Source organism: Xenopus tropicalis, chromosome 9, assembly GCF_000004195.4.
Source record: "Xenopus tropicalis strain Nigerian chromosome 9, UCB_Xtro_10.0, whole genome shotgun sequence".
NCBI classification, from domain to species: domain Eukaryota; kingdom Metazoa; phylum Chordata; class Amphibia; order Anura; family Pipidae; genus Xenopus; species Xenopus tropicalis.
In genome coordinates, this window is record NC_030685.2 from 35,043,623 (window position 1) to 35,055,673 (window position 12,051).

Consider the following 12,051-nt stretch of genomic DNA (forward strand, 5'->3'; position numbering starts at 1 on the left):
CCATGAAGATTGCTCCAAAACTCAATGAAAAGCAGGTTTATGCATCTAATGCAATTAGAAAAACATAAATCAGAGATGTGCAACATACAAGATTGCACGGGCCTCATATGGTATGTGAATTTGTGTACATTAAATTCATGCTCACAAACTCTATACAGCATTCTGTACCATCTGTGCAGAAAGCAGACAAAGGTGTCCTACTAGGTCCTCTAGTATGGGAGGAGCCACTGAACACAGAAAGACAGTCTGTTGGGCACTGCTGCACTAGAAAGTGGAGAATTCCGATATTTGTAAGCATTCTGTCCATATAAATATCCATTAATAAGACATTTTCCTTTTAAGATGACAATAATATTTTCAACATATATACATTTATTTGATTGAACATATTCTGTGAAGAAGTCAGCCATCAGGAATAACATAACCATGCTTCGGTAAATAATTAAGCAGGCATGTGAAAGGAACCACAGTTGTCAGTAAAACAACAACAATAAACATGCGCATTTACATTATTTCAATGTAGGCAATGTGTGTTTAATGGCAAATAAATATGCTCTGTCTGTGTTTAGTTGTTAATGCTGTAACATGTCATAATGTTTACACAATCCCAAAAGAGACATTGTATGGCATGACAAATGTGCGGCCATGTGTATCCATATTAAGTCAATTTGTTTTTTAATTATAATTAAATCAGAATATGAAAAAACGTGGCTATTATAATGGCACAGTCCATTTCTTCTTTACAGAACTCCATATATAAGTTGTTAGGAATAGAGGGTTCTTTATTTAGTGATCCAAGTGCAATGCTTCCTTTAGAGCAAGCAATAATGTAGATTCACCATATGTGTATAGATGCAACAACACATGAATGTTTTCATATAAAGTAAACTATACAGTATCTATATTCAGTTAGCAGGCAATGTTAAGCACAATAAATATGTGGGTAAATGTGCTGAGTAGTCAGGACATTATTAGCCCAAAGAAGCCTTTATAATATAGTTGGCCTCTTAACAATAGTTTTTCTTCAAATGTCCACCTCTGATTTAAAAACTTTATATACCGTAAGGCCCTCTGCTAATTATGAATCTTTATTTACTCAATGTCATATATAGATAGCTTTTACTAAAATGACTCAAAAAGACAGGCACCAATTCATGTGTAACTACAGTATCTCTACTTGTATTCTTATATTGTACAGCTGTAAGGATCCATTCTGCTGTCATCCCCGGATGAATGTCACAGTGGCACTACTTTATAATCATATAGCCTTAATCATTTTGTTTTGATTTACTAAAGCATTGGCAGAAACACACCACAAGCCAGTAATTACGGCAACACACGACAGGCAATTAGAGGGTCACTACACCTTCTTTTTTATTTTCTGTTTGTATTTTGCTACTGGAAATATTAAGTTAGAAATATATAATTATTTTCTTTTCTGGTTTATATGTACAAAAGCTGTGGGTTAAATGAGACCAAATTTTAGCATTATTGGGTTCATTGCAACCCGTGACAGATTTGATTATCACAATCAGTATCACTCTGAACCAGTTTTAAGATAATTTTTCTTTTCCTTTTATCTGATATAAAATTCTTTGTATTTGTTGGTTTGTGCAATACTGATTTTCAGGCATTTGGTTTTGGTACAGTGTCATACAGGTATGGTATCCTGTTATCCAGAAAGTTCTGAAATACAGGAAGGCCATCTCCCATAGACTCCATTATAAGAAAATAATTCTAATTTTTAAAAAAATATATATATGCTTTTCTCTGTAATAATAAAACAGTACATTTATCCTAGCTAAGATATAATTAATCCTTATTGGAGGCAAAACAATCCTATTAGGTTTAATCAAAGTTTAGATGATTTTAGTAGACTTCAGGTATGAAGATTCATGATAACAGATTCCATACCTGGCTGTATTTATTTTAAAACAAACATCCAAACTTTATAAGACGTTACTTATCATAATCTAACACTTCATAGCAGTGGTACTGTCAACCTTTGAATGTTATACTTGCAATTCCCCATAGCCAGCAAAATTCACTTCATGCTGACCCAGTCTAGTCATTATCAAGAGTGTCCGTTGAAGTCTGCTGTAATAGAAAGAAACTTGCTTCCTTGCTTGCTGTCAAGTGCTGCAATGTGTATCCCTTGGGTGTCACACAACAGCTGCTTGGTGTGCTAGAAAGTGGCTACTGCTGAAATTGCTTCAATTTACTGAGATTAGCACTCAAGCAATCAAATGAGGCCAAGTCTAAAATGAAAGGTAATGTGTGGGAGTAATATTGTGTTGAAGCCTACTAGGGAGCTTGTCATGAAAACATGAGATAATAAAGGGCAGTCTCCCTCTATTTCTAATATCTCCACGTACAATATCATCTCAAAACAGTTCGTTGCTATAGTAGAATACATAAAGGAGCAGGGTGTTTTTCCAAACAATTCTCATTATCAGTTTTATTAAAATACTCCTGGCAGGCTTGCTTTTAATCAAGCCCATGATAAGTTCTGCAGGCTTAGCCGCTACTCTCATATCCCAAGTAATGGAATAATATTACTGTAAAAAGTAGGCAGTTTAGAGGGACATTATGTGCTGTAAGTAGTGATGAGCGAACCTGTTTTGCTTCGCCATAAAATTCGCAAATGGTAAGAAAATTTGCGTTTTTTGACATGACCGTGCCCTTTTTTGACGCAACTGCGCCCTATTTCACGCGACCGCGCCCAATCCAAAATGCGGAAATTCGCTGCTAATCCATTCCTGTAGCTGTAAGTTTTATTCTTTGCTTAACATAAAAAACAGTGTAATACAGGTATGGTATAACATATACTGGAAACCAATTATCCAGAAAGCTCCGAATTAAGGGAAGGTCATCTCCTATGAACTCCATTTTAAGTAAATAATTCTAATTTTTAAAAATGGTTTCCATTTTCTCTGTAACAATAAATCAGGACCTTGTACTTGATGGTAACTAAGCTGCATGAATCCATATTGGTGGCAAAACAGTCCTACTGACTTTATATAATGTTGAAATGATTTTTAGCAGACTTGGACAGAAAATGACAGAAAAATCTCTTACCCATAAAACCCCCTTGTCCCAAGCATTCTGTAAAATAGATCCTATACCTATATACATTTTTTCAAAAATAAAAAAGGTAATGTTCTTGCTTGAGTGAGAATGGGCGTGCTTACGCATAAACTGTAGCTATTGCTGTATATCACAGCTACACTTCTTCAGGTCTTTTTTAGAAGAAAAAGGTCTAGCGGAGCTGCATGGTATTAAACTTAGCCTAGAGGGATAACAAAAGAAATTCTGAAAAGGCAGTTTTCAATGCTGCCTGAAGCTTGTGCAGCAATGCTATTTTCCAAGGTTTTCCCTGTGCTGTTTGTCTTGCCTGATGTTCCACCTAGCAGAAAAAAATTATTAATACATAATATTTATGAGTTATGGATTGGTTTAAAAATATATAATGGCTTGAAGTAACTCTAACATATCTCAAAGAGAAATAAGCAAGATTAGGACACTAGAAATTATTTGTCAGAATGCCAGTTTCAATCAATTGCATACTTCCTATTAATAGTAAATACAATTCACCTCCATGATTTTTCCTTGAGAAAAAAGTTGTGCTCTAAATACAATGGATAAAGGGAATATATAAGCTGTAAAGTGCTAATTAGACCAGGTGTTTTGCTTATAGTATTGAGTAGAGGGGATTCATACAGGTAACATTTTTAGTTGCTAGTTTGCTGGTACTGACAGACTGAAGTAGCTGCTTCCAGTTCCCTACTCAAGTCTGACTTTCTGACTTGGGGGGTAAAGAAAAGTCCATACTACAAAAAAAAAAAAAAATGACAGCCCAATTTAAAATTAGGTTGATGGAGCATTTTCTATGCATGCAGAAAAAAATGTTTCAACAAAAGTGAATACATTTAAATGAAAGTCATTCAATGAATTCCTAAGAAAAATTAGGTCACTATTCAGGGTTCAGCAAATGGTGACACAAGAATTTAGTGAAGCTCTCTATGGAACTGTAATATCTCTTGTCATGTTTGATTAATTTATTGTACTCAGCAATAAATTAGCGCAGGACTGGGGCTGGGGCTGACGCTTCTCAGAATGCTTTACAATTTCATGATTATTATTGAGCAGGCTTAAGCGAATCTAAATATGTCCTTGCTTGTGTTTAAAAAACACACAATGGAATATAGACAATAGTTCCCTTTAACTATCTGATCTGACTTTTTATTGACCACTCATTATTTTTCTGCAAATTGGATGTTAGGTTGCAGAGTTCACTGTTTATTGGCTGTTGATGTATATGTGATCCATCAAGTTTCACCCTTTATTGATCATCAGACCTCTTTTTTTAATGCTGAGCCCTTTAAATTAGATATTAAGGCAAGCCTCATTTAATAACTTTCATTTTTATATGCTTTTGTTTAAAATCAGTGATATTTGGGATGTGAAATACCAAAAATATTTTATTAGAATGAATAGTGTTATGCTTAAACACTTGCTTTCCCTGCAAACTAATAAGTGCTATTGGTTGCCTCTTTGTACTCTTCCTGTGTGCACTTTGATCCATACAGTTTCTCAGCACAAAACTGATGGTATTTAAAAATAACTATCATTTTCTTGTAAGATATCTGTAAACCATGACAGTTCCACTATAAATAACTACCATCACATGATGGTTTATTTATTTGGGTAACTGTAAAGCCATCGTACAAAACAGAGCTCCCAAGTGTATGTATGCAGTAGGAGCACTTTTATGAAGGGGTGGAAGGGAAGCAACTACGCCTTCCTCTCAACTATATGTAGAAGCACAAAAAAACAGAACATGGTACTAGACTTTTTCCCAGGTCTAGCAGTTTTTAATAGAGGTTAGTGAGAACAGTGTGGATAGGCCTTGGTAATTCATGCTAGCTGAGAAGACCTATATATATATCATTAATTTAGGCTCTTCCAAATGATACAGACCAGCAATTTAAGGAGGAGGGAGGTTCAAACTCAACAAGCTTTAGTTATATTTGCTGTAGTCTGTAGAGTATAGCAGAGCTGTCCAACTGGAGGTCTGTGGGCTAGATGTGGCCCTCCAAAGGATTTGTATGGCCCTCAGTCTGCTCAGAGGTTCCATAGGCTTCACTATATGACATCATCATTTTAATTTAATCTGACACTTGCATTACTGCAACATGCAGTATGAGATATAACTGGCCCACTACATGTAATAAGTTGGACAGCACTGGAGTACAGCTTACTCGCAATGCTGCTCCGCGCTGCTTAGTTTGCCTGTAAAACTGGTTCTTCCCATTCAATTAATTACTTTTTTCATATCCCTTCATTTTCTTTATCTTCATTTAATGCGATAGCCCTGGGCCATCACATGCACAGTTATCGCTAATGCTGGCTAGAATTTTCTTTTCTGCTTTAGCATGAGTGAGTGAAGTGCTAAAACCTGTCCAGAAACTTGTTATCAAAAAAGATCAGAATTATAGGAAGCTCATCTCCCATATAGCCCATTTTAAGCAAATGATTCTAATTATTAAAAGATGATTTCAATTTTCTCTGTAATAATAAAACAGCACATTGTACTTTAACTAAGCTGCAAGGCAAAACAATCGTATTGTGTTTGTTTAATGTTGAAATTATATTTTAGGTCTTCTGATCTAAATTGCAGAAAGACCCATTATCTGGGAAACCCCAAGTCCTGAGCATTCTGCATAACAGATCCTATACCTGTATTAATAACAGAACTAAATATTAGACATTTTTTCCTTTATTTCTTGCTAATATTTGGTGTGCTGCTCAGTATGTCAAAAACACTGTCCTTTCAAATGGCCCAGACTTTTGTCCTTCTACAAAAGAATTCAGTGGTGCAGTCGCCCAGTGTGTCAGTGTTTCACTGCGTTAATAGAAAAAGAAGATCTACAGCAAGAAACAGCAGGAGGTCGGCTATGCAAGTTAAAAGAACTGCTAAAAACAGTATATGTGATATAGATCTTCATTAAAGTCTGCTGAACAGACCATTAGCAGGTCAGAGGGGAATTGCAGTCTACTTAAAAATAGCACATGCAATAACATTTTATTAATTATTAAAGGTATGCAAATGTATATGTATAACATTATAACATTTTTTCTCCATCCAAGAACAGTATTTACAGTATTTTGCCGCAGGAATTGTTATGGTTGGCATATGTGCTACTTTATCATGTAACAGTTAAAGGGGTTACTACTCTATCTTCTTGATAGAGTAGATAATTATAATCAATAGGGCGTACCTAACAAATTAGTACCCTTAGTGATCAGCCCATTTGGTTTCCTTTATTCAAACTGTTAGTACTAATGCACTAGAGTACTTACAGTTTAAAGTATACAGTAGCATACAAGCTTTTGCAAGTCTATGGGGGGAATTCACAAAAGTGGTGATATTGAGACAAAATAAAAGTGGAGATAGATTTGTCGGATTTTCCACCTAATTCACAAACCTCTATCTCCACTTTTGTGAATTTGTCTTTTAAACAGACAGTTTTCGTCGTCTTCCCGACATTTTTTTTATGAATTTGCCTTTAGCTCTTAGTAAATCTGTTGGTGCCATCAAACCCAGCCCCACATCTACATGAACCTTGGGATAAGGATTTTACCAGCAGGATTTTGCATTTCATTTGCCATTTGTCATTTCACTTTGGGGGCATTTCCTGAGGGGTAATTTTAGTTTGCACAGAAAAACTATACATCATTTTTTTAAATGAATCTGGGCTTTCTAATGTTTTCTATATTTCTGTGCAATTCCACTTCTGTAACAAGATTTAAGGGTCTAAATACCTTCTTCTCTAGCCCCTACTCATTACTGGGCAGCAGCAATCCGGCCCACACACCAACATGCCTGGTGATAAGGGGCCCAACAGGACTAGGGCCCAGCGGGTTTTTATCCAATGCCCTGTTGGGGCCACTCCAACTTTGAACCCCAATATCCCAGTTTGGGTGCCAGTGTGTATGTACTGTTTGCTGATCCCCAAGATGGCTGCTGGGAACAGAAGGGACACCGCTAAAGGTGGGGGCCAATGCTGTCAGGCAGCTCTGTAGTTCAGGACATGCTATGGGGGCACAGATAAGTTGGGGCAAATGTCAGTGAAGGGATTAAAGAGGGGGCACTGCTGCTAAAACTAAAAATTTGCCTGGGAGGCTTTACTTTTCCTTTTAATAAAAATGTTTACAATATTTTCACACAAAATGTTATTATTGCCTCACTGGTTAAGCTAAAACTCCCATAACCATGCAAATGTGAGGTAAAAACTTTTTAAATATAAGATATAAATTGAACTTTTTTTAATCAGTGTTTTACTTGTTTATAAAATGTTAATGATGCTTTTTGCACCTATTGTTCTAGGGTTAGACAGAAACTTGTCCCCTAACAATAGCTGCTAATCCCCATTAATATGTTAATTACCCCCTACCTTAGGTGTGAATTGGAGACTGGGTGAAACCAAACAAAACAGAAGAGCTTAGAATTGATCTGACAGAGTTACACTGAGCTTTACTCCATTTTGAAAATGTCGGGGAAAAATGTCAGGAAAAAATGTTGTTAAAACGTCATATAAATGTCGTTTAAACGACAAATTCACAAAAGTATCTGTAATCTGTCTTTCTTTCACCAAAAACAGAAAAGTGGCGGTTGAGTCGGAATTTAGGCGGATTTCCACCAGTTTTTCCACCACTTTTAATCCAAAAAAGGGTTCTCTCCACTTTTGTGAATTCCCCCCTATATCTCTTAGAATTCCCAACCACCTTAGTGGCAAGGACTCATTTACATCCACAAGTGCCGTAATCAAAGTGCATTTTTGAGCACAATGCCATGTTTTCCCCCATAATGCATTTTTTTCCCTGAATTTTAGTGTTGTTGGAATTGTGCACTATGCATTAAAATTAACAATTAAATAATAATTAATTAATAATTAAAATTAATTGTGCTTGCACTTTGCCATAAATGGGATGCAATTTTGCTTAAAGTTTGTTCTACAAGTCCAGTTGCCGTTAATTCTGGTGTTGGGCACAAGAATGACATGTGCACCCAATTCTTTAGATGCACGTGCCTGGTGCCTATTGTTGCACTGTGCTGAGGGAACCCTGGAGCTACTGCCTGGTCCAGAGGTGGCAGTAGCTTCAGGGTTCCTCTGTGTCAATAGGTGCAACTTCGCTTGATTTGGAATAAAAGGCAGAATAGACTGAGCGGCGATGAGCACAACTATATGAAAGTTGAAAGAGCGCATTTTAATGCAAAAACCTTTAGAATGGGGTTTGGTGCACAATTGACTTCTGGGATGTTTGCAGGAACCAATTGTAGTAGCAACAGTAAATGACCCCTGTAATGTTGATGCACCTCGGGGGCTGCAGTTTCTCTCTGTTTTAACTCACAAGACTTTTGTGCTATAGCAGATGCCAGGTATGTTCCAGAGTTTTCCTCTCATGGTTCTGCCTATTGTAAGTAATTCAATACCTTCCTACAGCTCTGCAACCACTGACATGGACACAAATGTTAAAAATGTTAAATGTTTTTTTCCTCTTCCTGCTGGTACAGGGTATATAGCCTTAATATCCTTTATATTCTTCATTTCCAGTAAAGCTAAATTTCAGAACCTCAAAAGCCATTCATTTCTAGGTGCATGTGCTGTTAGCATAGGTGCATAAGAACACTCAACAATGGTTTAGTCAAGGGGATCTAAGTACAGGGAAGCCTGAGTTTAATTCCTTTGCCTACTGGGCAAGATTCTTTGCCTTTTTGTTTTCCAGACACTAAATACTATATTTATGTTATTGTGACTTAATTACTAAACAGATCTTTTTTCAGTGCTTGGTTTTTATGTGAAAATGAAGAAATGTTTTTACAAGTATCTCACAAATTAGAAATCGCTTGTTTTAGCATTTTTCTTTAGTTGAAATGACATGTTCCATGCACTGCCCTGGAGGTTCCTGAGCATTTATCAATGAGAAAAAATCCTTGCCTACTATAACAATACACAGCAGTACCTTTTTTAATTTAAAGGAGACAAATAGGATAAATGAAAAAAATGAAACCCTGATCTTGTAGCCAATGATGAATAATATATGTTGCTAGCATTTCTTCGGGCTAAAAATGATCTATAAAAATGACCCCTTTATTGGAGCTCCCAAATAAATCCTCTCTGGTCTCTGTCCATGTTTCAAATTAGGGATGGGTGTGTTCTATTGGCCCCTGCCAGAAGCAAAGAAGAAGGGAATAGCCAATCAAAGCCCTGCACAAGCAAGCAAATACAGGCTTCAGTTCCCTATCAAGTCAACCTAGCTGCTGATTGGCTTCTCTCCTACAGTGCAGTTTGCTGACCCTGCACATATTTATCAAGTGTTGAATAGTACTTTTGGCTACTGCATACTAATGATACTCAGAGTAGGTGTACTCTTTTAACAGGGGAATCAGTTCTCCATCTTCATTGCATACCTTCACATTGTCATACAATGGGGCATATAAAAAGGCAACTGGTATATCATATTAACCAAAGAAATTGTCAAGAGACACAATCTCACTGAGTGAGCATTTCTTCATTAAATAAAGAATAATACACTCTCTTGGGAAATTTTATTTAGATTAAATTCTGTTTGCAATGATCAGAAAATATGGAGAAAAGAGAGCACTTTCTTTATATAATATTCTACTGGAGAAAATACCTGGAAATGATTCACTGCCTTACGGCTGCCAAATTTATCAAAGTCTGTTATTGCCTAAGTTGACAGTTTCATTTTTAATAGAGGTAATATGCACTGTAGCTATGTGCCCATATATCTCCCAAAGATCTCATGGACATTATAGTGACCAGTTGTGCATCTGGAGACAATAAATATTTTTCTTTCTGTATATTTATATGTCAAAGAAATACTGGGCCTCATTTATTCAAGGTAGAGCAACTGCCCATTTGCTTCGGGCTTATGTTTTGTTTTATTTTTTGTAAAAGTTGCTAACATGTCTAATCCGAATGCATTATATAGTTAATATTTACAATACATTTAGGTTGTCAAGGAAACCATAACATAATGGGAATTGGTAGGGAAGGTATGAGCACTCTGTAATTATCTCATCATTATTGCTTCTAACACATTACCTGCTACATTATTAAACTATTAACTTTCAATTTTTAAACACAACAAATGCAACCGAACGAATAAAAATGAATGTTATGTTTGTAATCGGAAAGGTGAGACGGAAGTAATGTAATTAATATTGTTTATACTTTATTATTTTCCGTTTGATTTACCTTATTAGTGGGTTGAGAAAACTTTGGACTTTCACTTGGCTTCCATGTTCCGTGGTGCTAATCATTTTCTTTAATGAATGATGCAGGAAACTAAGTACAATTTTTTTGCTTCAGTTGTCCATGAAAAGCCATATGGAGTGCTGTGCCTTAAGGATACAAAAAACATAGTTACCTTTGGTGGATGGTTTACCATTGCATGGTATTTTTATTGAGTGGAATTTTGATAAATCCAAAATCAAACTGCTGGGAATTCTTCCTTTTTGATTTATTAGAATATATATTTTGCTTCGGCCTGTTTGAGAGCTAGCAACTTTTATCACTTTTTACAAACCCCTCTATCCTCCCACTCGCTGGTGATGCTGGTACACCTATAGAATCTACTATATAATCCAGAATGCTTGAAATATTAGTTTTTCTAGAGCAAATCTGGTAAAAATTCTTTAAAGAGAGCAGTATAGGGAATGGCATTGCTGCTTTTCAGTGCAGCTAGTAGATTCCATATGTTTAAATGCGGTTTAAAAGCTGCAGATTAGTTGGTTATTCTTGTTCTACTTTTTTGTTGAATTGATAGGGGCTGTTCCAGTAAGATGGGAGGGATGATTTTATTTGGCATAGTGTTTGCTGAGCAATCTTTTGGATGCGGTGTTGTAAATATTTTGTTTTTTTCCCATACATGTAATGTAATATCTAAAAACAAGTGATAAAAGGATGACAATTTCAAGTTTAGTGTATTGTTGCTCATATGTGTAAAAATTTTTTTTTTAAGACCAGACCAGATAATCAAAAGGTCATCAATGTAGCATCAGTAGTACTTAACCCTGAAATATTCTTATCTTCTTATCTCTGTACATAAAATGTCCCAACATCCAAAAAAAGAGATTCCCCCAATCCCCCCCCAAAAAAGAGAGACCCAATCCCTGGCACAAATGGTTGGCACAGAGGGGGGCTGTCTTTCTTGTGTATCTTAGAAGATGATGTTAGGTAGGTGTTATAGGTAGTGATGAGCAAGGGCATGGGTTTGCAGCGAATTTCCACATTTTGCCATTGGCAATTTTTTTCGCGAAACTTTCACAAAAATTTGCAGCGGAAACATTTGTTGCGCATCAAGAAAAATCACGGTCGTGTAAAAATGGGTGCGGTCCCGTCAAAATAGATGGCGTTAAAATAGGTGTGGTTGCATTAAAATAAACAGACAAGCGTCATCGTGTGACAAACGTTTCGTCAGTTTTCCCGTTGTTATGCGAATTTTCAGCGAAGCTAAATGTGTAAAATTGCTCATCACTAGTTATAAGTTTATCTTATTTTAGATTTTATAATATATAATTTTATATATATACATATATATATATATATATATATATTTATTTTTTTATTTATATATATATATATAGTTCAGATTTATTTTGACATAAAGGCACGGGCAAGTTATATTTTTTCATAGCAGAAATGTTACTAATTACAATACACAAGTAATGTATGTGCTATAGTTCTTTCCTTATTTCTTTTTCTTTAAAGGCAATGAACATATATTGGACTAACAAGCTCCATGTGAATATACACTCAGCCATATAACAATATTTAGGAGCATATTTATTAAGGTGTGTAAAATGTTTTACACTGTTTATATTGTGTAAACATTGGCAGTAAATAAGAAAAAGCCCCCAGGGAAATGCTTATTTCCAGTTGCATAATTGGAACCCCAGTGCTACCAGTGACAACTTGATTAAGAGATCATTACTGACTTACTGAATTACTTTGATAGGAA

At 35.7% G+C, this 12,051-nt stretch overlaps 1 protein-coding gene across 1 annotated transcript in view; it reads left to right on the top strand.

Annotated features, from left to right (window-relative positions):
- shisa9 (shisa family member 9) overlaps positions 1-12,051 on the top strand; it is a 195,698-nt gene that overhangs the window by 53,606 nt on the left and 130,041 nt on the right.